The following is a 24,231-nucleotide window of genomic DNA, read 5'->3' as shown; positions in this document are numbered from 1 at the left end:
CTCCGCTGCACCGCCAGCCGGCCCCCCTCCTGGCGCGTGCACACCAGCCCCAGCCTGCTCCCCCGGGGCACGCAGCTACAGCAGCACGGGCCCCTTCTCCGAGGAAGGGAACACAGCTCAAAGTCTCCCCCCACCCCGCTCCAAAACACAGCAGGATCGTGGCCAGCTCGCCCCCCGAGCTTTGGCGCAAGTGAACGAAGGGGCAGGGACTGCAGATCAATCCCCGCAAGCCACCTCGTCCTCTAGTTTTTAAAAGCTGCCTTTAAAAATAACTCCACATAAATCATTGCAAGCCGCCTCGTCCTCAGGCTTTAAAAGCTGCCTTTAAAATAACAGCAATGCCACTCGTTGGCAGAGCCCTGCTAAATGCAATGAACGACCAGGAGGACAGTTACCTGAGCAAACATATCTGAAGGTAACAGGAGAAGCTGGGCTATTCCTGGCATGACGGGGAGAGCACAGTGTCTCAACACAGTATTCAAGCCCTGGCATGATGATCATGGTGAGAAAATGCACCATAGCTGGCCCTGTGGGTCCCTTGGATAACATCATGAACCAAAATAACTGTCCCTGTGTTTTCTGAAGGTACACTACTCTGGTGATGAAACCAAACGCATTCGCCCAGAGTGAAAAGACCTTGCTAAATTCTCCCTGCAAATTAGATCTGCTGTGACCTTTTGAGATGATCCAGTTTTTCCATTCATTGCAAAACTCCCTCCCCCCCCCACCCAAAACACTAAATACCACATGCTAACCCCCTGCAAAAGCCGACACCCACATCCACAACCGCACAGTAGCCCAAATCAGAACGGGGCTGGAGCTGCGGTTTCTATTAACTCATTTCTAACCCTTGTTTGGAGTGGGTTAAATACATATTGAGTTGAATTATAAAACAATGACTGTTCCCGCAGCCCCTTCTCCCCCCGGCTGCAGGGATCCAGGGACATGAATCCGACTGGGAGCTTCATCTCCTTTCAGATTAGGGACCGAGTTCCTGGGGCAGGTCTGAATAGACACCCCCTTCTGGAAGCGGCAGTTATTCGGGGTTTGAGAGGGAAGTGACTCAGTGTCGGGCCCCGTTCCGCCACAGATGAGAAATCAAAAGGGAGGGTCCCAAAGGAGGGGAGAAAAATCATCGCGTAAATATGCCCGGCATTTCCAGAGAAAGGCAGCTCTTGGTTAGGCTGGCTAGGGCTGACTCCGCTCTGAGGAATCAAGAGGCTGGAAACACCCCCTGGAGGCTCAGCTGGGGGGGGGGGCTGGGGAGCGCTCCCCTTGAAAGAGAAAAGAGCGAGCAGGTCACCCCGAAGCTCCCCTGCAAAGCGGCCCGAGGACGCAGCAGGCACCGTGTTCTGTGCAGGGCGACCTGGAAAGAGGTTTCCTGGACAGCGGGGTTAGGAGACCAGGGGGAGGACGGGAAAGCGGATGAAACTGTCCTTGACCTGGGGGGTGAGGGGGCCCGAGCGGGGGGGAAGGGACGATTCCCCTGGCCTGGGAGCAGAGCTCGGGGAGCTCAGAGATGCAGCCCCTGTCACTCATAGCCTCAGTCATGGCCTTAGCCGATTTTAGCCAAGCTCCAATTGCATTGCCAAGCGCTGGGTGTACCCAGCAGCCTTGCCCTCCCACCGCCCTCAGCCGGGCAAGGGAACGGGGTGCCCGGACGTAGGGAGTTTACCTGTCCGGCCAGGTGTCACTCCCGACCCACGCGCCCCTCGCAAGCACCGGTCTGCCCGGCAAGGCTGGCCAGGCATCGGGGGACCTCCCCGCTGGGACCCGAGGGACCAAACAGCACCAGCTGGCCTGGGTATGGCTGCAGTGAGGGCGAGCGGGGTCCCCAACAGGGCGCAGACCCAAGGCAGCTGCGTGGAACTGGCGCGGTAGCGGCAAAAGCCCGGCTCACTGCGCCTTCTCCAGAGCCCCCACCCCCCAGAGCCGGGCACTGCCCTCGAGCGGGCTAGAGCGGCCGCCCCACGCCGAGGGGACTGCGCAGGGAAAGCTCCTTACCCCATTGCTCTGCCCTTGATCGCCGCCCGCCAGCACCCGCTGCCCCTGCTCCAGTGGTTCATCCTCCCCCCACTCCCACCCTCTTCCCCTTGGGTCCAGTGCCTCATCGCCATGGCCCATCCTTCTCCTGCCCAGAGCCCCTTGGCAGAGCAGGCAGTCTGGCTGCTACTCCCAAGCCGATCGGGGCTCCCCTTCCCTTGCTGTAGCTCCCAGAGCACCCACCCCCAGAAGGAACAGGCTCTCCTGACCCGCCGTCTTAGCCCGGCTACCCGAAGCCAAATTCCGAGTCTAGGAGCAATAGGAAACGTACTGAGGGTGGCATTTGTTTTGGCACTGGCAGGGGTGGCGACTGGGGCTAAGGAGGCAGGAGAAAAAGTCAAACCGGAGTGGCGCTGGCACCGGGGAGGAGGGGCATTAGTCGATGTGACCCCTGAGCTGTCTGACAGATCCAACCCCAAAATCCAGCTCCCCAGGACTTGGCGTTCACAAGCCGCCCTGACCCAGATCAAACCCTGCTTTCTAAAACCTCTCCCCAGCTTCTTCCCAAGGCGGCGAGAGGTCTGCGGAAGGAGGGGAAGCTCCTGGGGATGTCTAGAGCCGGTCGGCTTCCTAAGGAACGCCCTGCACGCCCCTTCTAGCGGGGCATTCACACGCCCCTCGGTGTCCTCCAATTCTACAGCGACTTCACTTGCTAAGGGAAAGCATTAGAAGAGAAAACCAAGGATCGGGATCGCTTGCCACGTCCCATCATTCTAACAGAGGACTTGAAAAAGATTTGCTCTTTAAAGGGTAAAACCGAACCCAAATATTTATGCTCGGTAAAGGGGATAAAAGAGCAATGCACAGTTAATAAAGAAGATGTTTTCCTCGGTGGTAAGTGATCTAACCTAGCAAAGGAATCCTTAATAGCCACCCAGTGCCCTCTGACTGTGTGTGCAGCATCTGCAGCCCACCCCGCTACCTACACCGGGAATTTGAGCTTCTCTTTACTATTCCCCTTCCTCAGTGAAGGAAATGTACCATTGTTACGTTCTCTCCCCTCCACCCCCCAGGTATGGTAAATCCACTGCTACAGAGACAGATTTTAAAAGCAAGGTTTCAATTATGCCTTCCCCCTTGTACTGTCCTCTAAACACATCGAATTAGAGGAGAAACATCCGAAAAGCAGTTTGACACCAGTACTTACGGCTTGTCAGCTACGGGGGACAGCCTGGAAAAAGGGATACTCGCAGCACCAGGTCAATTTAAAGTGTTTGACTAATTTGAAACGAAAATTTTAGTTTTTAGATCTGTTGGAAAAGCAAGATTGTATCGAACAATTGTCTTAAATTATACATCTAAACCAGCTTCTAGAAACCAGATTTATCATCATGGGTTTTAGACAAGACATTTAAATGCGCCTTCGAATTACAAACTGAAAACATCCATCTGCCTGTTTAAACAACCAGAAGAAACATAATTTGAACTTTTTAAACCATTTTTATTTCTTTTGTGCTTTTGTGCTTTTAAAACTAATCTCACCAGGAATATCACAAAGCGATCTAAACCCGCTAAACTAGCTGGAAGTTAGTTCACCAGAATCCAGACTACAGAAACTGAACGGATTCATTTTAATTCCAATGTGACATTTTTAAAGTTTGCTGTTTTGCCCTTAGGTTTCCGATCGTGACAATTTATAAAGAATGACCGTTTTCATGACTGCTGATCGAGTTTTTGCAACGAAAAAAAGTTTTTATTTAAACTTCAGAAAGATACAGCAGGCATTGTTAAAGATTCGAATCGAAATTTATAAAATTTAAGTACAAAATATCCGATTTACACGACAGCTGTGAGAGACAACTTATCAGCAAATCAAATGTAGGGAGTTCAAAAACTAATTATGTATGTTCGAAACAAATTCTTAGATGTAAGCAATAATTAATAGAGAAGAGAAAATGAAGGGAAAACGAAAAATAATTGAAAATGTGTCCAAGTAACAAACTAACACCAAATTTTAAAAAAAGCTCAGTACACGCGTTTTCGTTAAAATGTATTAACATGTGTGGGAAAATATTTAATATTTTGTTTTTATCAATATATTTCGTATAATCAGCCTGATTAAAATTAACTTGCAAGACAGTTGCTGTTAAGAAGATGCATGAATGGATCAGGTGAACTCCTTTTAAAGGCTGTTTGTTTTCTGAGAAACTGAACAAGTTTCACTGAAAGCACAGATCGCAAAACTTTACACTCTAATTCTCTCTGAATGTGAAAATGATGGAAGTTCTGAAGTCAAAAAGACAATTTAACATAAGTGCATCAAACCAACAGCTGCTACTCTGAAACATCTACAGAATATTCAAGAAAGCTTAAAGCCAGAATGTTTCCATTATCTCTAGTTTCCACCAGTCCCTTTGTGAGGGAATACAGTGACGAAATAATTATTTCACATCCATCTTATTCAAATTCAGAAGCACTCTAGCTTTTAATGTGTATTACTTCAATATGAAACATGCTTTTACTAATAATTAATCTTGTAGCTATTTTACCATTTAACATTTACATTGTTTGTAACATTTAAAAATCGCAAAGAGTAAAAACTGTGAAAGAATGAGCAAGCTACAATTTAACAATATTTTTATGTAATTGCTTTAATACTAATTCATACATTTTGATAAAAACATACAACACTAGAATCCCAGACTGAGAACAGATATATTATAGTAAATTAGATTTAAAAAACTGAGACAAATGGATTCAATTCATATCTGCTCTACCCTAGTGTACACTGAATGGGACAGGCGAAATCTTTAATAAACTTTAATACAGAACAACTGAACCTCAGAAAATAGTACTTAAGTAATTTGTTTTATTCTTTAAAACAATAACCCAGCAAAACTGAGAGACAATAGAGTAAAATCCTGCTTCTTAGCATAACCCTGGTGTACACTGAATGGAGTAGAACCAGAATCTTTCACAAGGCAGATATACACCCAGCTATATTCTCCATGCTCTTCTTCATATCTTACAGTTGTTTAAAAGGATTTGCTGATCCCTGGTGAACTTTAGAATCATCAGCAACTCTTTTTGTTTGTTTGTAAGAATAAAAAGAAAGATAAGAAGCCATAAGGAGAAGTAACCACGGCCACCATAGGCTACTATAAAATAAAATACAGGCCCAGCGAACCCACACAAGGATCTGCACCCTTGGATATTTGAGACTATCAGAACCCCACAAAACCAGGCACTTCCGTCCTCCTGGCGGCCTGGGGGAGAGAACTGAGTTCGATATTTAAAATTCTGACAGTGAAGCCCTAGAAGTGGGGAACCAGTTGATTTCTAAAAGCCAAACTCCTGAGACTAAGGAGAATCCCACCTAAAACATGACGACCCCACAACAAACAAAAAAGACCCCACCCAAATCCCAATAAAGGGGGGAAAGAGGAAGAAAATGCAGGGCCCGATGCTGCTAAAAGGCTTTGCCTGCATAAGATCCTGAACCATCCGACTGCCATGCAACTGATTAAAGAAAAACAAATTAATGTCCTTTATTTACATCGCAAGATATAGATGGGGGGAAGAAGGGGAAACCCACAGCTGTGTGGGCTTTACACACTTTTATACCCGCAGACATTCAACATGTCAGGTTGATGGGCTCATTTTATTTTCAGGCCATTTGCCCACTGGCCTTGTTGATGTTCTAGTCTATTATTAATAATCACTATTTTCAATAGGTCTGATTCATTAAGTGCCATCTGCGATTCACCCCCCGTCACTCGTGTCTACTTCGCTGGTGGAGGGGGCCGAACAAATCAGCGTCAGCCAAAGTCAGACCCGATCCAGAGATTACTACTACAGCGGCCCCGGGAAGCAGCGGAGATCCCCGGGCGGCGGGCCGGGAGCGGGCGCAGGCTTACCGGAGCTCGAAGTTCACATGGAGCGGGTGTAGGGGACGCTGGGCTGCGGCGCGGTGGCCCCGGCGGCAGGTGAGCGCACCTGCGCCGCGCGGGAGCTGCCGGGGGCAGGAAGGCGGCTGGCTGCGGCGGAGCAGCAGAGCAGGCCCGGCCAGAGCCCGCCGCTCGCAGCGCACGCACAGCCCCGGCGCTCGGCTCGGCTCTCCCCGCAGACGGCGAGTCGTGGCAGCCCGGCGTCGGCACGTAACCCGGCGCTCCGTACTTGACACCGCTGCCGTCAGTGCGCCTTCCCCCTGCCTAGCCCCCCTCTGCGGCTCGCCGCGCGGCAGCAGAGAGGGTGGCGGGCCGGGTATCTCGGGGCAGGGGTAGGGGCGGATGGGCCCAGCCTGCCCGCGCTCAGCGGGCCGAAGATCCGCGGGGGAAGTGCGCCGCTGCGGCCGGCTGCACCGCCCCCTCTTTCCCGCAACGCGGAGAGCTCGGCCCGAGCCCGACCCAGGGCTCGCCCGACCCAGGGCTCGCCCGTCCCAGGCAGCAGGTACGGCCCGCGCCCCGGCTGCCGGAGGAGAGCGGCCCCCCCGAACCCTGACTTCTGGGGCGAGCATGGGCCGCGGGTTGTTAACAGCAACGGCACCTCCCCAGCTCGCCACCAGGAGGCGACAGGCCTCTCGGTGCACAGCGCTCCTTTCCGCCCGGCCCGCAGAGGGGAGGGCGGCCTAGCGCCTAGGGCTGAGCCCCTCTCACCCCCAGGAGGTGGCGTTGCACACTCAGCTTGTGCCCCAAGCCATGTTGCACACTTAGAGTGCCCCCCTCTCACCCAGGCTGTGCCCTGGGGCGGTGTAGCACAATTAAGCTGTGCCCACCTTACCCCTACATGACAGTGGAGTGCACATACATTATTATGCTTCACTCACCTCACTGCTAAGTAGAAATACAAGCACCCTCAGATCCACCTAGTATCTTTATCCCCTGTACCGTAGTGCAGGGCAGAGAACTGTAAATCTCCCATCAAGGCCTAATCCAACTCCCATGGAAGTAAAGGAATCTCATTGGCTTCACTGGGAATTGGATCAGGCCCTCAAAGTGCCAAGACTGTGAAAATAACATGGAGGAGGGATATAGTCATAGAGTTTATGGCTAGAAGGGACCACATGTTAATCTAGACTTCCTATTCATCCATTGTCATTAACTTCCAAATCAGATTTACTCAGTTCGTGTGTTCACTTTTCTAAATGCCAGCCTTACAAAGCTTGCCTTGGGATCTGAAAATTCAGCTGTGTCATGCCCTATACATCATCCTCTGTAATACAGATTGTGCATTTACCGCATACCTCTGTTGATAATACACAAGGCAGAATAGAATCAAGTTTGTTTCTTGTAGCTTTTTTTGGCTCCACAGTGCCAACCATCAGTATACACCTGTTTTTGCCAGTAAAGCAACCACATAGGGCTCAACAAATGCATCAGGAATAGATACATTAAGTAATAAGGTATCATTGCAGTGCAGTGAGAGAATATACCATCTCCTCAGTAGTATAAAAAAAGTGGAGGAGGGAGAACATAACAGGTACTTACCAACCGGAAAAGAAAAATATACAGCTGCTAACTAGAAAATGGTTTCTTTAGGGCTGCAGCTGCTTGAGGCTGCCAAATTTAAAGGGCCAGCTGCAGAAAGGCATGCTGGGAAAAACAGCAGGGAAGGCTGCTGTAGGGACAGATAGCAGTGTTCAGGTAAGTTGATGAGGGAAGGTGTTGGGTGTATCTGGAAGTCTGTCACAGTCATTATGACTGTGGCTATACTTCAAGAAGGTAGTACTAGAGGTTTGTTGTAAAAATGTTATGGCATATAGAACTTCAAGAGAGTAAATTACTATGGTAATTTTAGCATTAATGTCAGTGGAGAAAGGGAAAAGTGAGGTGAAGGAAATAGCTGTGTGCTATAATATCATAAAGGGTTAAGAAACTGCTCAAATGTAAGATAATCTAAATAGGTGGCAAAGTGGACAGTCGGAGTGCATATAAATATAGTGAATGAAGAAGAAGACTGTGCATAGGTTTGAGCTGGTGCTGTCTGTTGTGGCTATTGGAGCAGCAGAGAGGTATATTTATTTGGGATGGTAAGTTGTGAAGCTTCTGTTTGCTAGCACAGTGTGGTAGTGCCTTGGGATCTTATGAAAACCTTTTCTTCTATATTCTGTTTTCAGGTGACTTGTTCGTTACAGTATTTACTGGGGAACTTTGTTTTGCATAGATTTTACTTTTCTCTTTCTTCTTCATTAAAGACTCTTGCTTGCAGTTGAGCATTAAAATGGGAGACTAACCAAACCGTAAAAGCAAACTAGAGACCAAGTGAGATTTTTTTTTAGCCTAGAATCTGGGCAGAACTGAAATGGAGATCTTAATGGGCCATTATCCGTAGCCCAAAAAGAAATCCTACAGGATGATGTTGGCTAGTCCTCCTCTCCATAAAGTCAGTGCTGCCTGTAATCCAATTTTGGGATACAAAATGCTGATTTAGCTGGAATATATCAAGGTAATCAATTTGTCTAAAGACACATGGTAGTCTGACATAACTCTGGCTTCTGCAAGCTGACTGTCATGGAGTCTCCTGGGAAATATGTTGTGCTACATGAAGAAGCACCTGCAGTCCTTAACATGTGATTTTATCCAATGCAAGCGTGTTTCCACTTATTAGAAAAACAAAGCCAGTCATCAAGATCTCTGGACTCTTCAGATCACTTGTAAACCGATGAACTGCTACCCTGTGTCACAGTAACTTCATGGGGTAATAGCAAGGACAGGAGAGAGACACTTTCTCCTAGTAAAGGAGTGACATTTCTTTCTTGAGCTATAGCTTGCAAACTGTCAGAACTGTCCTCTGAGTGAGTTTGAATGATTACAGAGATGTCTGATGTGCTCTGGGCTTACAACACAATTTAAATACTCTGAAGTATTTAAAATCTTTATTTTTAAAAGGCTATCCAGGAAGATCTACTGTCTTGATCCTCAGTCAGCCCTGCTCCCCAGCTTCTTAAGAAGGTTCTAGTAGCTGGGATAGCTAGCCTAGAAGGCCTTCACCTCTTCTCTGACTAGAGCTTGCAGTCACCTCAAGGAGTCTAAACCTGCCTCTTGTGATGGGGGGAAAAAGCTACTTGAGCTGTACTAAGAAATCCCGGCAATTACAGGCTAGTGAGCCTGACTTCATTACTGGGCAAACTGGTTGAAACTAGGGTTACCATACGTCCGGATTTTCCCGGACATGTCCGGCTTTTGGGGGTTCAAATCCCCGTCCGGGGGGAAATCCCCAAAAGCCGGGCATGTCCGGAAAAATCGGGAGGGAGGGATGGAGGGCTCGGCCGGGGCCGGTGCGGGGCCGGGCCGGGGGCATGGTGCCGGGCCGGGCGCGGTGCCGGGCCGGGGTAGCGGGGGGTGCGCCGGGCTGCGGGGCCGGGCGGGGAGCGGGGGGGTGCGCGGGGCCGGGCGAGGAGCCGGTCCGGGGTAGCGGGGGGGGGGGTGCGCCGGGCTGCGGGGCCGGGCGGGGAGCCGGGGGTGCGCGGGGCCGCGGGCCGGTCCGGGGTAGCGGGGGGGTGTGCGGGGCCGGGCGGGGAGCCGGTCCGAAGTAGCGGGAGGGTGCGCGGGGCCGGGCGGGGAGCCGGTCCGGGGTAGCGGGGGGGGCCGGGCGGGGAGCCGGGGGCGCGCGGGGCCGCGGGCCGGTCCAGGGTAGCGGGGGGGGTGCGCGGGGCCGCGGGCCGGTCCGGGGTGGCGGGGGGGTGTGTTCGCGGGGTCGCGGAGCCGGGAGCCGGTCCGGGGTTGCGGGGCCGGGCCGCCGGGGGGTGCGCTGGGCCGCGGGGCCGGGAGCCAGTCCGGGATAGCTGGGGGGGTGCGCTGGGCCGCAGGGCCCGAGCCGACCCAGGCTGGAGCCGCCGGGGGGGCCAGCCTGGGCCGCGCCTCCTCCCCCCACACACACACCCCTTACCTGCTTCAGGCTTCCCGCGAATCAAATGTTCGCGGGAAGCAGGGGAGGGGGCGGAGACTTTGGGGAGTGGGCGGGGCTGGGGGCGGGGCCGGGGCCCGTGGAGTGTCCTCCATTTGGAGGCACAAAATATGGTAACCCTATTGAAACTATAGTAAAGAACAGAACTGTCAGACACATAGATAAATATAATTTGTTGGGGAAGAGTCAACATGGTTTTTGTAAAGGGAAATCATGCCTCATCAGTCTACTAGAATTCTTTGAGGGGGTCAGTAAGCATGTGGACAACGGGGATATAGTGTACTTAGATTTTCAGAAAGTTTTTGACAAGGTCCCTCACCAAAGGCTCTTAAGTAAAGTAATTTGCCATGGGATAAGAGGGAAGGTTATCTCATTGATCAGCAACTGGTTAAAGTATAGGAAACAAAGGGTAGGAATAATTGGTCAGTTTTCAGAATGGAGCGAGGTAAATAGTGGTGTCCCCCAGGGGTCGGCACTGGGACCAATACTATTCAACATATTCATAAATGACTTTGAAAAAGGGGTAAACAGTGAGGTAGCAAAATTTGCAGATGATACAAAACCACGCAGGATAGTTAAGTCCAAAGCAGACTGCAAAGAGCTACAAAGAGATCTCACAAAACTGGGTGACTGGACAACAAAATGGCAGATGAAATTCAGTGTTGATAAATGCAAAGTAATGCACATTGGAAACTACAGTATACATATAAAATGATGGGGTCTAAATTAGCTGTTAGATATCTTGGAGTCATTGTAGATAGTTCTCTGAAAACATCCACTCAATGTGCAACCGCAGTCAACTTGATGTTTAGACAGAAGCTGTTTATGTTGTGCATAATGGGCCAGTGTTAATGTCCAAGAAATACATATCTTCTCCTTTTGGAGTTTAATTTTGTCCCAAATATGGGTTATTTATTAAAAAGAACCAACAACTTTTCCCTACTATGCATAGAAATATTTAGAGAAAAGATCTTAAATTTCTATAAACTCTTTTAAACTTGAATGCGTGTGGGTACTGACAGTGTCTTCAATCCAAATATGACTGCATTGGCTGTGGAGCAGAAGAATCAGAAAATGCAATTGACTAGAAACACCATAAGTGCCTAGTTTAGTTTGATTATCCAGACTGAGTGAAATGTAAAAGATGCAGTCACTAGTGTGCAAGGCCATGATATAATACACATCAAGCTTCCCCGGTCCCTTCACAAAACCTCCTGCAATCTTGCTACCTCCACTTGTTCGTAGCTTTGTGTCATCTGAGTTCGGAGACCATGGAGTTAGTTCAGATTTCTCAGTCCATAACTAATATGTTAAATTGTTCCTTCCACTGAGCCCTGTGGGAGTCCAATTATTCTTCCAAAAGGATTTTCTGCCTTCGGGCCAGCTCTTTGCCTCTTTTTCAGCCCTTTCCCATCACTCCCGCAGTGGAAAAAGAGAGTATAACAATGGCTTACATAATGACTGAGTATTTCCCAAGTATTGGGCAATCCTTGGGTGATGTAGAGGCAGGCGGCAGGAGAATGGTTGTGAGGTTGGTTGCAATTTGGCATTCCCTGACTGCCATTAACAGTCCCTTGAGGCTGTAGGTGGCTGGGTGGAATTTAAAGTATCTCTGAGGGTGGTTGAAGGTGCATAGCCCAAGGATTTAGGAGTGTGAGGAGGATAAAACATTGTGTAAAGTCACCTTGGAGGCCCCCGGACCTCTGCAAAGCCCAGCTCAAGCAGAGCCAAGGAATGAGACTCCAGCTCTTAGCCAGTTGGAAGGAAGGGTTCAATCTGTTTTGTTCTTTAGTACTGCCTACATTTTGGATCATATTCACAAACTACTTGTGAGTGATCGCACAACAGGCTTTACTTAAATCAAGGTAAATTGCACTATTATACCAGGCTGTCTGGTTATCCTGTATTCTGCACAAAAATATTGCATTTGGAGAAGAGTAAGGATGCAAAGATAAGCACTTCAAAGTCAGGAAATGACAACGTTAAGGTTGCATCACAATATATTCTTTAATTACCTTGCTCACATAGTATTTGTTCTGTAGGATCCTTAGCTCAGTGCACAGACTGCATGGTGTGCAGTGACTAAAGAAATGGCGCGACACTTATTTAAGTCACTTATTACAATTGAAATGATGAATGCAAGACAATTTCTACTGGGTCGGTCAACCCAAATTAAAACAGTAGGTCTCTATGGAAACTAAATTACTTATTTTCAGTTTTTTTAACTAAATCAAATTATTTGTGAATGTTGGTTGTAGTCTCTCTGTTCAGGGAGAGCTCCTGCTTATTCCACTGGAAACCAGCCAAGCTGCATACTCAATGAGGCATGGGGCTGCCAAATTTCAGCTTTCTGCCCTCACCCACTTTGGCACCAGAGATGTTAGTCATTTTTGCATATATTTCAGAAATTTATGACCGGTTGAAAACAATGGAAAAGCTTAGGCAACCTGCAGTACAGCACGCTAGTTAGAACTCCTCCTCTATGAAACCAATCAGGTTTCTTTGACAATGTATTTCAAGTGAACCCCTTAGTGTGTGGTGGGTAGATGTTTGTTTATTTCAATGCATAAGGATCCCCAAGGCTCTGGGGGTGCCCTGACCTACATAATATAATTCAGGTTCCATACACCAAGCTAATCTTCCTGCCCAAATGAAAGTCAAACCTTTTCCTCCCAGCAGGCATCTATCTACTCTTCTCCACTCCAGCCCGCCCACCTCCCAATGTACAGGAGGAAAGATGGCTCTTGTGTACCTGAGTGTCTAACCAATCCAGGCTTTGGCTTACCCCAGGGGTAGGAAAGCCCTTCCAGGGCCATCTTCTGAATGAAATTGAGGGAGCTCCAGCATGAATCCATCCATGGATGTGAACTGTGGCCGTATTGCATGTGGAAAGAGGTGATCTCTTATGGTGCCTGTTCCCAAACCTGCTTCAGCCTTTAAGTGGTCTCATGGGCTAGCCCCAAGCACAGCATGTTACAATCAGTGAGAGGTGATGAAGGCCTGGGTAAATGTAACGAGGTCCCCATCTGGAATCAGAGCTTACATTCTTTTTACCAAAGGCAGATGGAGCAAAGTGCTCTTAGCCACAGCACCAACCTGGGTGTCTCAGAGCAGCTTTGGGCCCACTAAGCCTTTTTAATAGCACAAATGCTGGATGCCCTCCCTCCATCCTGCATCATCCCTGCTGCTTCCTCTGGTTGCTTTTCCTAACCTTCTGCCAGGAGATGCCCTGCAATGGATAGTCCAGTATCAGTGGGGTTGGCAGAGGTGGGGATTTAGTGCAAGGTCTCAGTGGATCGAAGACATCATAACCTACAAATCCCCACTAACCCCCCCACTGGCGCCATCTATATGTTATACAGGAGGGTCAGGGGAGAGAGTTGAGCCCTGCAGAGCCTCACATGAGAGAGTTCTTAGGGCAGATGAACAAACACGTCTCACTGTTTGGCCTTCCCACCTAAATAGGAGCACGGACACGCCACCCAGCTCCACCAGCCCATGGAGGATTGACAGAGGGCCCAAAAAACTCTAGGAACTAGACTTAGCAGTTCCCAGTGAAAGCTGGTTGCAGGAAGGAGGGATTTGGTGGCTCCCATTGGAAGCAGCAGGGGTGTATTGCCTCCTGAAGATTTTGGCAGCACAGAGGGGCTGCTTCTCCATGGCAATGCCCAGCCTCCCACTCCGCCTTGGAGCCATGCTGCTATCGACTGTATTGCTGCCTTCACAGATACCTGTCTGGTATCTGCAGGGCTTTGAAAGGCACATGCCATGCAAAGCAGCTGCTCCCAAGTCCCATCAACTCCCTCCATGGAGTCCTACCACATATAGAGAGTGGAGCTGGAGAGACTTCCACAGGAGGGGGGTTGTCCACCCTCTCTCCTGCACCCTGGCTTTTTCTCCCCTCTGCAGGCATAGGTGATGGAGGGGAACATTTACCCCTTGGTCATGAAGGAGTTTCCCCTAAAGACTGTGGAAAGAGTGCATTCCTTCCAGAAACATCTCACCAGGCTGTTAGTCATTGCCTTCTCACAAGGTACCGTAGCAATTAAGAAACAGGCATTGCAACACAAAGGAAAGATGATCTAGATATACAACAAGGCTACTCAGCAGAAGGGATTGAATTGTTCTGGGTTGTCTTTTCCATTTTTAAAGCCTCTCACTGTAAAGGTATATTCATGTTTTATATATACAGTTCTACATTTTCAAAAGTAACTACTGATTTTAGCTGCTTCCATTTTTGGGTGCCCAACATGTGATACACTAAAAGGCCCTGGCTTTCAGAGGGCGGATGCTTACCATATCCTTGGTGTCTCAAGCTGGGTGATCAGTACTCTACCCTCCCCCGCCCACCCCAAATCACTAGTCTCTTTTTAAAATTTAACCCCTGGTTCTTTTCAGAATGTACTGAATCATGGTAAATGGCTTCTTAGTCCAGGGAAGAGGCTTATTAAGTGTGGTCTTTTCCGAAAAGATTTTTAAAAATCCCTTTTTATAAAAAGACAGCAACACAGAGCGTCATGCAGCCTTTGCTAGTATTACTGCTTTAGTGCACTGTAATATTTTTATTACAACCCCCACTGTTTAGAATATATTGTAGAAATTTAATATGAATTTAGGATTTGCTTTAAAGCATTATCCGTCAAGGCTAGTATCTGACCTCCAGAAGTGGCCAGTACCTGATGCTTCATAGGAATATAGAGATTCGCTGCTGTGCCCATGGAGCTGGTTGTCATGGAGCTGATTATGGATTTCCAAATTTGTGGCTGGCACTGTGCTGGAGAATTGAGAGTGAGCAACTGTGTCTTCTTGGAAGAGGTTCCATAACTTCAGGGTTGCCCATTGGGACACTGAATTAAAGCAAAAGGCAACAAATTTAAAGCAGTTAAATGCTCCCTCCCTTTTTTCAAAAGTACAAAATATGTTGTTAGCCTGTGGAACTCACTGCCACTAGATATCGGGAGGCCTTCAGCTGAGTAGGATTTTAAAAAAGGATTAGGCTTTTATCTAGATAATGAAATCATCCACCCTTACATTAGACAGAGTACAATGTATATGGATCATCAACCTTCAAAAGTCTCCTTCAGAGGAGAAGCCAACCTCCAACAGCATGAGATTAGGAATAAAGGCACAGAATCTCAAAGGTATTTAGGTGCCTAACTCCCATGGATTTCAATGGGAGTTAAGCACCTAAATGCCTTTGAGGACCAAACTGCCCACTATAGTCTAGTTACTGACTAGTGTTGGAGGAGACAGGATGTGGAACAAGAAGACCCACTGATTAGATCTGGTATGATGAGTCCCATGTTCCTGAATAGATGTGCTGTGGCTAATATAAAGCACTACTCTGTCTAGCCATTCAATCCTGAATTTTAGGATGGCAGTTAGAAATGCTGAAAAGGAAACCTCAAATATGTAAATAATAGGGCTGTCGATTAATCACAGTTAACTCACGCGATTAACTCGTGATTAACTTTAAAAAATTAATCGCGATTAAAAAAATTAATCGCGATTGATCAGAGTTTTAATCTCATTGTTAAACAATAGAATACCAATTGAAATTTATTAAATAGTTGTAGATGTTTTTCTACATTTTCAAATATACTGATTTTAATTACAACACTGAATACAAAGTGTACAGTGCTCACTTTATATTATCATTTTTGATGACAAATATTTGCACTGTACAAATGATAAATAAAAGAAATAGTATTTTTCAATTCAGCTCGTACAAGTATTATAGTGCAATCTCGATCATAAAAGTGCAACTTACAAATGAAGATTTTGTTTGCTACATAACTGCACTCAAAAACAATGTAAAACTTTAGCACCTACAAGCATAGGCGCCGACTTCCCTTCTGCCCCGTGGGTGCTTGACCCCCCTGCCTCTGGCCCCGCCCCTGCCTGCCCCTGCACCACCATTGCCCCGCCCCAATTCCACCCTCTTCCCCCAAGTCCTTGCCCCTGCCCCGTGTCTTTACTGCCTCTTCCCCCAAGCATGCCACATCCCAACTCCTTCCCCTCCCTCCCGGAAAGTCCTAAGCACTGCCAAACAGCTGTTAGGTGGCGGGCGGGAAGCCCTGGGCGGGTGGGGAGGAGCAAGGACGCTGTGCTCGGGTGAGGAGGGGGGTAGGGATAGCTTGGCTGCCGGTGGGTGCGGAGCACCCACTAATTTTTCCCCATGGGTGCTCCAGCCCTGCAGCACCCACGGAGTCGGCGCCTATGTCTACAAGTCCATTCAGTCCTACTTCTTGTTCAGACAGTTGCTAACACAAACAAGTTTGTTTACATTTATGGGAGATAATCTGGCCCACTTCTTATTTACATCACCTGACAGTGACAACAGGCGGTCGTATGGCACTTTTGTAGCCGGCCTTGCAAGATATTTACATGCCAGATTTGCTAAAGATTCATATGTCCCTTCATACTTCAACCACCATTCCAGAGGACATGCTTCTATGCTGACGATGCTCATTAAAAAATAATGCATTAATTAAATTTGTTACTGAACTCCTCGGGGGGAGAATTGTATGTCTCCTACTCTGTTTTACCCGCATTCTACCATATACTTCATGTCATAGCAGTCTAGGATGATGACCCAGCACATGATGTTCGTTTCAAGAACACTTTGCAGATTTGACAAAATGCAAAGAAAGTACCAATGTGAGATTTCTAAAGATAGCTATAGCACTTGAACCAAGGTTTAAAAATCTGAAGTGTCATCCAAAATCTGAGAGGGACGAGGTATGGAGCATGCTTTCAGAAGTCTTAAAAAAGGGCAACACTCTGATGCGGAAACTACAGAACCCAAACCACCAAAAAAGAAAATCAACCTTCTGCTGGTGGCATCTGACGCAGATGATGAAAATGAACATCCATCAGTTCGCACTGCTTTGGATTGTTTGGATGCATGTCCTCTGGATGGTGGTTGAATCTTGAAGGGTCATACAAATCTTTACCACATCTGTCACGTAAATATCTTGAGAACCGGTGACAACAGTGCTATCTGAACTCTTGTTCTCACTTTCAGGTGACATTGTAAACAAGAAGCAGGCAGCATTACCTCCTGCAAATGTAAACAAACTTGTTTGTCTGAGTGATTGGCTGAACAAGAAGTAGGACTGAGTGGACTTGTAGGCTCTAAAATTTTACATTGTTTTATATTTGAATGCAGTTATTTTTTGTACATAATTCTACATTTGTAAGTTCAACTTTCATGATAAAGAGATTACACTACAGTACTTGTATTCGATGAATTGAAAATACTATTTCTTTTGTTTTTTACAGTGAAAATATTTGTAATAAAAAATAAATATAAAATGAGCGCTGTACACTTTGTATTCTGTGTTGTAATTGAAATCAATATTTGAAAATGTAGAAAACATCCAAAATATTTTTATAATTGGTATTCTCTTATTATTAACAGCATGATTAATCACGTGATTAATCGCAATTAATTTTTTTAATTGCTTGACAGCCCTAGCAAATAATGATGTTAGTGGATTACAATTGTACAGATCAATTTCAATCCATGAAAAAGAAAAAGGGTCCACATGTGACGGGGTAGTTTGTCCCCTCTGAGCAGTATGGCCTACTGGTCAGTTTACCGCAGCCCCTGGCCTGGCTCTTTAAGACTTGAAAGGTCTGATTATAGGTAAAAGGACCTGGGAGATATTAGGAGAGAGGAAGCAGGCCAGAGAGTAAGTTGGGCTTAGGAGGAAACCCAAGTACTACTTCTTTAAGGGCCAGGAGCCTTGCAAAGCTCCCCTGTCTCCCAACCAATGGGGATGAGTTGGGAGAAGGGGCCAGCTAAGTGCTGCCACTTCCAGCAATATGGAGGCTAGCAGATGCTGCAAGGAATATGAAGGCTCCTGTCCAGTCCTGAGTTAACAGGGAGCAGACACCAGCAGGAGAAGGCTACCAAACCTTCTCAGCCTGAGGATGCAGTGGGGCCAGCTGAAAGAGACAAATGGCAACCCAGCTGCAGAAGCTCCTGGTAAGGAGATGGATGATAATTCCTTGAACTACCCAAGCTAATGGGGGAGGGGCTGGGGCACTTGCAATAATCAGAGACGTAAAGACTGAGAAGAAAACCGTGAAGGGGGTGGGAGCAGAGCTTAGAGGGCAGGCTTCAGAGGAGCTCTGAAAGCCAGAAGAACCTTTTCTTTATTTAGGATTTTTTGTTATGGATCCTTTTGTGGAAACTTTTGTAATAAGCCACAAGAAGGTGTCAGGGTTCCCTCCTCACTCTGAACTCTGGGATACAGCTGTGGCGACCTGCATGAAAGACCCCCTGAACTTATATTATACCAGCTTAGGTTAAAAACTTCCCCAAGGCACAAATTCCTTTCCTTGTCCTTGGACGGTATTGCTGCCACCACCAATTGATTTAAACAAAAATTCAGGGATGGGCCACTTGGAATCCCTATTCCCCCCCAAATATCCCCCCAATCCCCTTCACCTCCTTTTCTGGGGAGGTTTGAGAATAATATACCAATCAATTTGTTAGCAATGTGAGCACAGATCAAACTTTTTATCTTTAGGACACTAACATCAATCAGGTTCTTAAAAGAAGAACTTTATTATAAAGAAAAAAGTAAAAGAATCACACCTGAAAAATTAGGATGGAAGGTAACTGTGATGGGTTGGATCACAGAAACCCTGTTGGGAGCTGCCACCTGATGTGCCAAGACTACCTCTGCTCCTGTTTTCCCCACCAGCTCAGGACTCCAGCACCCTGTCTTGCTGAGCCAGACACTCCCGTCTGCTCCAACACAGACCCAGGGTCTGAATTACTTGCCCCAAAGCTGCAGGTTTACCTGAAAACAGCTCACAGAAGTGTACTTGTCTTTAGCACTCAGATGCCCAACTCCCAATGGGGTCTAAACCCAAATAAATCCGTTTTACCCTGTATAAAGCTTATGCAGGGTAAACTCATAAATTGTTCGCCCTCTATAACACTGATAGAGAGATATGCACAGCTGTTTGCTCCCCCAGGTATTAATACATACTCTGAATTAATAAGTAAAAAGTGATTTTATTAAATACAGAAAGTAGGTTTAAGTGGTTCCAAGTAGTAACAGACAGAACAAAGTAAGTCACCAAGCAAAATAAAATAAAATGGGCAAATCTATGTCTAATCAAACTGAATACAGATAAGATCCTCACCAGTTCCAGAATGCTCCCTTTTACAGACTAATCTTTTAGCCTGGGTCCAGCAATCATTCACACCCCTTTGTTCCAGTTTCTTCCAAGTATCCTGGGGAGTGGGGAGGCTTTCTCGTTAGCCAGCTGAAGACAAAATGGAGGGGTCTCCCACGGGTTTAAATAGACTTTCTCTTGTGGGTGGAGACCCCCCCTCCTCACTCCTATGCAAAGTCCAGCTCCAAGATGGAGTTCTGGAGTCACCTGGGCAAGTCACATGTCCATGCATGACTCACATTCTTTACAGGCAGAAGCCATTGTCCACATGGTATCTTGTATGTCTCCAGGAAGACTTCTTATGTGGATTGGAGCATTCCAAGATGCATTGTTCCCCAAATGCTTCCTAATCGGGTACTTAACCTTGCGAATTCCTTCCTAAAGAAGCTGACCAAATGCCTCACAAAGCTAACTTAGAAATCAAGCAAATATACATAACTTTGAACACACAAATGGTGCCTGCATACAACTAGGATGAACATAACCAGTAGATCATAACCTTTACATAGATATGTTACATTGCATATGTAGCAAAACCTTATTCCAGTTATATCATACATACATTTATAAGCACCCCCCCCATAAAGCCTTATGGGGTACACTGTCACAGTAACTTTACAGAGTAATAAAAATATTTAAAACACAGAGGACTCCCCTCTGGACTCAGCTTCACAGTTACAAAAACAGGAATAAAACTACCTTTGTAGCATAGGAAGATTCACAAGCTAAAACAAAAGATAACCTAATGCATTTCCTTGCCTCACTTACAATTTCTGTAATTCTTGGATTATTCCAGGTATATTTTCAGGAGGAGATGTCCCTCCTTGGCTTCTCTCTCCATCCGGAGAGGGAACAAAAACAAAGAGAGCACAAACCACGCCCCCTGCCAGATTTGAAAGTATCTTCTTTCCTTATTGGTCCTTCTGGTCAGGTGCCAACCAGTTTATTTGAGCTTAACCCCTTACAGGTAAAGCGATTCAGTATAGCTGCCCTTATCTCTGTGTTTATGACAGGAGGGTATTATTGGGTCAAGTGTGCCTGAAGTGAAGTTATTGGCTTCCTGAGAAGGGAAACTGAGGAAGGGAGCATGGGAAAACCACACTAACTCAGAAGAGGGTGCTGCAGGGCAGACATGCCCTACAAGGCCACACTGATCTATTAGTTAATACTGAATAACAAGTGATACTGAATTTAAACACTCCTGTTATGGTTTCTCTGATCACATTCAGATTGACTCATTGTCTCCTGCACTGAGCCCCAAATCACTAATGTCTTATTTGAACTGTATCTTGCATCCTCAGCCTTTGCCGAGGTAAATTGTATTTGGCTATGGCTATTAGGACTTGTCTTCACTGCTTTGGATGCATATGCTACCTTGTCTACACTGAGTTAATTTGGATTAAGGACTGTTGTGAATTTGATTAACTAATGCAACTATATAAACACAGATATGGTGCTGGTACCCAAACCTGTAACTTCAGAGGAAGCTACATACAACTGGGACTGGAGATCTGAGGACTCTGAGAAGAGCAGAAGCAGTACTGTGCACACATCATTAATTTATATGTTGATCAGTCTCCTCTTCCACAATTTCAAGGTAAATGAGAAAAAGTGTCTTGGAGAATTTCACAGGTCACCAATCAGATATGAGCAGATTAACCTTCTGCAGTCTCTATGGGGTGAAAAGGAATTTTGGCAACACCTTTGTAATGTGATAATCTTTCTCTGCACAGACAGTGGTCGGTTCAAAATGTCTCATCTTCATTCATAAATTTACGCTTAGCTCCTTGTCCCACTTTACAAAGACAGGCCTATTACATATATAAACCTACCTGTCTGTTTAAGATTTGTTAGGGAAAAATGCAATCATACAGGCTGTGCATGTTTCTCAGTAGACTGTACATTATTACATATTACATTCCTTTGCAGATGTATTAGTTTTGCTGGCAAGGATGGAATAAATATGCCCCAAAGCAGATTGTAAGTGAGAGAAGACTGGTGGCAGGAAAGAGCCTGCAGCCCATGGGATGATGAGAAGTGTTGCTCTTGGGATGCTGCCCTAAGATGCTAAATGGGGTAGGACCCATAGCTATATGGGTGTGCCTTGCCTCCTGGGAGGCTGTCATAGTGGTTGGAGCAGGAGTGACCTTACGCTTGGTGTCTGCATCCGATTGCTCCAGTCCCACTGACTCTGAGCTGAGGGCGGGTGTGTCATGGGAGAGGACTGTTGCTGCTGGCAGGGGTGAAGTGCTGTGCTGCAAAGCTGCTTCTGTAGGAGAGAGGAGCTGTGCCAGATTTTCCTGTTCCTGATGACGGTTGTCTGAAGGCAGGGAAAACAAGGCTTGAGAAGTGACATTCATGGGGCAGGTAACCCTGAGGAGTGACTTAGTAGTAGCCTCTGGGAGAAGTGGCAGAGGCAGCCCCACCCATAACTTAGTGGCAGGGAAGGGGCTTTTTCCTAGTTGTTTAAATGTTGCTTTTTTATTTTCTAGCACCTTGGTGGGCTGCTGTTTATGCTCAGGCTGAGTGGAGGACCTGGGAGAGAGCGAGCAATTCCTTCCCAGCAAGCACCTGATCAGAGCAGATGAATTCTATCCTGGAGAACTGAATACGCAAAGGTCCTAGATTTTCCTTCAGTCATCTGGCATTGGATCTAGAGAGGAGATCATTGCGGTGCCTTGTGATTCCAAACTCTGGAGAGAGTCCATTCATATTTTCCTGCCAGATTAAATCAAGTGCCCCAGACAGGCTTTGAAAGGAATGCTCCCAGATGTAGATGTATTTTTAGAATGGGAATTAAAAGGTAGGGGCACAGGATGATCTGTCAGTCTGGGCAGGGAGGCAGAACAATGCTGGCAGACTCTGCCGTGATCAGAGCATTCTCTGTCCCTGGGACTCATAAGGTAGTCCAGCCCCGTCATTCAACGGTGAGACTAAAGCCAACATTGTGGTTCTCTTTGAACCTCCTTGTAAGAGGGAAGCAGAAGAAGTGGGAATGAATAGAAACAAAACCCTTGCCTGAACCATTCACATTTTTCAGATCCTGTTAATAAACCATCTTAGAATAAATTGCCTGGATTTCCTATAAAATAAAAATGCCTTTGAGGGAGCTGAGCAGAGAACCAGAAGAGTAGATTAAACAGCTGAGCTTGCTGAAGGAGGTAGGAGCCGGAGAAGGTCAGATAACATTAGCTGTGTATATTATCAGATAACAACAAGAGAGCAGGGAAACATCTACCTGGATGGGACAAGCAGATAGAGGATTTGGGTACTGCCAAAGGACAGCTGATAATTCTAATGGCAGTCCTACAGGGAAAGAGAGAGCAGAGCCACTGATTGCCAGTGACTGCTGACAAATCCAGGGATATAAAAGAGAGTGCAGCTACCAAATAAAGCTCAGAAGCTCAAAGTAAGAATGGTGCCCCATGGAAAGGGGTCATCTATTGGAGAGGATGCATAACTAGACATGGGAAGCCCCATAGTCCTTTATTTCAGTTGGCCGGCCTGCCTGCCCATATTTGCACATCAGCCTTGTTGGCGCAAGCCCTTGCACAGTGCATGCGTTGATTGCACCCTAGCCCAAGAAGAGGCTCTGTGTGGGTGCAATGAAAGCTAAACTTCAGGGGTAGCCTCTCCCACAGGGCACTGGTAGATCTCAAGCCCCTTGCAGGCCTGCTTACTCCCTTACTTACAAATAAAAAAGGGAGCAGGCTGTGGATGAAGAATGGGCATGACTGCAGAAACCTGGATTTAAGTGCATTCCTTACTGTGCAAATGAGGCACTTAGCAACCTCTTAGGCCTTACTAGGCAGGAAAACCTGGGCAGTCTCCCAGTACTGCTCTCAGGAATGCAGGATCAGGTTCCCATGTGTTGCCTGGCCTGGCTCATCACCTTTTACCTTGAGCTTATACACCCAGCACTCCATACCAGTGCTATGCAGAGCAAGTACGGCATGTGGCCCCAGAGAAAACCTTCAGTGATAGTAATATCATTCCCTGATCCCACTTACCCATTGTCAGAGCTAACTCAGCAGCAGTTGAGTGAGATGAATTTCCTCTTGGTGACGGGGGAGGAGGTAAACACAACTAATTTTTATTATTTACGCTAAAGACACATCAGGCAGCAACCAAACCCTGAAATCTGACAGTGCAGTGAGAGAACACTAGGGGCCCACTTACTGGTCAGCAGGAATCCTAGATTGTTTCACTGTTCTCTGGCCCTTTCCTGAGAAACAAAAGAACATTCACGCGCTGGCATCTTGGAGTACAGATAGGGTGACCAGACAGCAAATGTGAAACTGGGGGGGGGGGGGGGGGCGGTAATAGGAGCCTATATAAGAAAAAGACCCAAAAATTGGGACTGTCCCTATAAAATCAGGACATCTGGTCACCCTAAGTACAGATATGATGTTGGCCGGTGGTTATGGGATCTGTTTCTAAAACCCTGCTCCTATTAATTGTGAAAATAAAGTTATCTTTCAAACTTCAGGCAACCAATGCCTGGTGCGTGATACTTACATGCATGATACTCACGTACCTTTCAGCAATGCAAAAGCACCAATAGCGCCCCACGTTGTTCATGCAGTATCCATTTAGCTCGGGTGCAAGATGAGTCGTTTGCAGTTCCTAATCACTGGTGGGAGAAATAAAGTTAATTTTCAAGCTGTGCTACAATGCCTCATGCATACACAGCCACAGATGCCTTTTGAGAGACCAAGCCAAAGCCATGAGGGGTGGGTGGCTGGGATTATGCGTTTGGCTTCTGATGTCAGAGGGTGTAGTTTCAAATCCCCCCCTAGTTCTAGCAGTGGATGGGAAAGATGTGGCACCCATACGTTTTTTGGGGGAAAAATACGACTTGATTCCTCATTTGCAAAAGAAAGGGCAGCCCATAGCTGGGCATGTTTGTCTATCTGTATTAGTCTTGCTTCAGATTCAGGAGGCTGCAAGTGCAATTGCTGACAAATGTGGGAAAATAAAGGTGTCCTTGTGCCGCATAAAGAAGCGTGCTCACGGTGCAGCGTGAGGTCTGGGAGTGTGACTAATATTGGGTGGGTGCTGATAACATTACACATGCCAGCAAGAACTTGCCTTGTTGGGGAAAACATGGTGCCTGTCAAAGCCTGAGATGTTAGCTCATGGCTG

At 46.9% G+C, this 24,231-nt stretch overlaps 1 protein-coding gene and 1 long non-coding RNA gene across 4 annotated transcripts in view; one reads left to right on the top strand and one right to left on the bottom strand.

Annotated features, from left to right (window-relative positions):
• Nucleotides 1-6,405, bottom strand: part of PURA (purine rich element binding protein A) — a 30,159-nt gene extending 23,754 nt beyond the window's left edge. For all 3 annotated transcript variants that reach the window (XR_008445950.1, XR_008445951.1, XM_054038041.1), the window contains exon 1: nt 5,901-6,405. The gene's annotated coding sequence lies outside the window, so the exon portion shown is untranslated. The remainder of the gene's footprint in view (nt 1-5,900) is intronic.
• LOC128842216 (uncharacterized) lies at nt 6,396-23,754 on the top strand. The gene is made up of 3 exons (XR_008445952.1): nt 6,396-6,432; nt 20,535-20,683; nt 21,579-23,754. It is a non-coding gene; the product is annotated as an uncharacterized LOC128842216 (long non-coding RNA).
• The last annotated feature ends 477 nt before the right edge of the window (nt 23,755-24,231 follow it).

Source organism: Malaclemys terrapin, chromosome 8 (genome assembly GCF_027887155.1).
Source record: "Malaclemys terrapin pileata isolate rMalTer1 chromosome 8, rMalTer1.hap1, whole genome shotgun sequence".
Classification (NCBI taxonomy): Eukaryota; Metazoa; Chordata; order Testudines; family Emydidae; genus Malaclemys; species Malaclemys terrapin.
Note: the sequence above shows the minus strand (reverse complement) of the source record. Positions and strands in the feature narration are given on the sequence as shown.